Here is a 2,620-nt window from a genome sequence, read left to right on the forward strand (position 1 = left end):
TAGAAGCATTAATTTTAAAGATATAGAATCATATCCACCATGAAAAAGTGAGAAGAGGGTGCAATGGTTTACTAAATTCTAAGAAGGAGTGGAATTATTTTGAATTTTGAAATGGACCAAATTTGGATGGCAAAATAATATTATGTAAAAGACATGGCATATATCTAATAACTCATGAATATTTGTTAACATTTTTCAAAATGATCTTGAAACTAATATTAACATCTTATCAATATATTGCCTGTGAGGATCAAGACAGTATAGTCTTTGTGGTCAGGAGATCACAATAGTGTTAAAATTATTTTCAGTTTATTTTTATTTTTTATTATTATTTTAAATATATTTTCAGTTTACATTATACTTGTAGACTCTGGCATATGACAGAGTGATGTGGAGAAGATAGCCCTTAGAAAAGATCACTTTAAATATAAAAAATAAATTTGAAAGAAAAAGTTGCCAGACCAAAAACTCACAACAACGGATAAAATTGAATGCCATAGATCATTTTTATTCAAATAACTGCCAAAGATAGATTTGTTGAGAATGATAAAAGAAAACACAGGGACTGGAGTATTAAAAGTTGTAAGAACTTTGATGATGAGCCAGAATTAGTGGCTCAACACCCCAACTTCATGTATAGCCCTTTTGGACTTGATGTGTTGCCGTACAAATCTTGAAACATTGCAGTAAATAATTCAAGTTCACTACATGTAACTTTTCCATATCTTTAATTTGAATGATTACAAACATAAAAATCTAGATATATTTTAATTTGTTACTGGTTTAAGTAATGCTTTTTAAATTTGCATCACATTTTTATTTTAATTCCAAACTCTTTTTTTGAAAGCATTATTTTTTATAGCTGCTACTTGGGTGGTGTATGCTTATATGATCATTTCCATGTGCAAATATTATATAACATCAAAGACCATGAATTTATGAGCTTTAACTTTCTGCCAAAGTTTGGTGAAAATTTCCAATTAGAGATTAAGTCGGCAACCCCCCAAATACTTTCATTATTATTATTATATGTTTCAGGTGTACAGCTTTATAATTCACCATCTGTAAACATTACATAAGTGATGACTATCACAGTTCTAGCTGCCATCAATCACCATACAGTTGACTCCCTTCACCCTTTGTGCCCACCCCCTAAACTCCTTTCCCTCTGTTAACCACTAGTCTATTCTCTGTATCCATGAGTTTGTTTTGCTTAATTTTGTTTGTTTTGTTTTAGACTTCTATACATGTTTGAAATTAGTGGTATTTGTTTTTATCCTCCTGATTTACTGTGCTCAGGATAATACCCTCAAGGTCCATCAATGTTGTTGCAAATAGCAAGATTTTTTTATGGCTGAGTAGTATTCCATTGTATAAATATACTAGTTCTTTCATCCATTTTTCTACTGCACATTTAGGTTGTTTCCATATCTTAGCTACTGTAAATAATGCTGCAATAAACATAAGGATCTATATGTCTTTTTGAATACTGTTTTGTATTTCTAAGATAGATAACCAAAAAATGAAATAGCTGGGTTATTTGGTAATTCTAGTTCTAATTTTTTGAGGAATGTCCATACTATTTTCCATAGGGCTGTACCAATTTACAATCCTACCAACAGTGTATGGAAGTTCTCTTTTTTCCACATTGTCTAAAACACTTATTATTTCTTGTCTTTCTGGTGACAACATTTCTGGTGTTAGATGATATCTCATTATGGTTTTGATTTGCATTTTCCTAATAATTAGTGATGTTGAGCATCTTTTCATTTGCCTATTAGCCCTTTTTAGGTGTTCTTTGGGTAAATATTTATTCTGATCCTGTTCCCATTTTTCAATTGAGTTCTTTTCCTTTTTGTTGTCGAGTTGCATGAGTTCTTTATATATTTTGGATATTAAGCCCTTATTAGGTATATGGTCTGTAAATATCTCCTCCCCTTTAGTAGGTGGTCTTTTCATTTTGATGACAGTGTCCTTAGCTGTGCAGGAGCTTTTTAGTTTGATGTAGTTCTGTTCATTTTTACTTTTGTTCCCCTTGTCTTTGGAGTCAAATCTACACACACCTATCACTAAGACCAATGTCAAGGAGTTTACTGCTTATGCTTTCTTCCAGGATTTTATGGTTTTGAGTTTCACATTATGTTGTCTTTATTTTGTTTATTTTTGTGTATGGTGTAAGATAGTGGTCTAGTTTTATTTTTTGGCATGTGGCTGTCCGATTTCTAACATCAGTTATTGAAAAGTCTATCTTTCCTCATTGTGTGCTCTTGGCTCCTTTGTCATGGATTAATTATCTCTATAGGTGTGGATTTATCTCTGGGCTTTCAGTTATGTTCTTTTGATCTGTGGGACTGTTTTTTTTGTTTGTTTGTTTGTTTGTTTGTTTGTTTTGTATTAGTACCATTCTGTCTTGATGGCTATAGTTTGCTATAGTTTGGCTTGAAATCAGGGAGCATGATACCCCCAGCCTTATTATTCTGTCTGAATATGACTTTGGCTATTTTGGATCTTTTGTGGTTCCATATAAATATTGGAATTATTTGTTCTAGTTCTGTGAAGTATGCCATTGGAATGTTGGCAGGTATTGCATTGGATATATAGATTGCTTTGTCTATTATGG

Source organism: Canis lupus, chromosome 19 (genome assembly GCF_011100685.1).
Source record: "Canis lupus familiaris isolate Mischka breed German Shepherd chromosome 19, alternate assembly UU_Cfam_GSD_1.0, whole genome shotgun sequence".
In the NCBI taxonomy this organism is placed as follows: domain Eukaryota; kingdom Metazoa; phylum Chordata; class Mammalia; order Carnivora; family Canidae; genus Canis; species Canis lupus.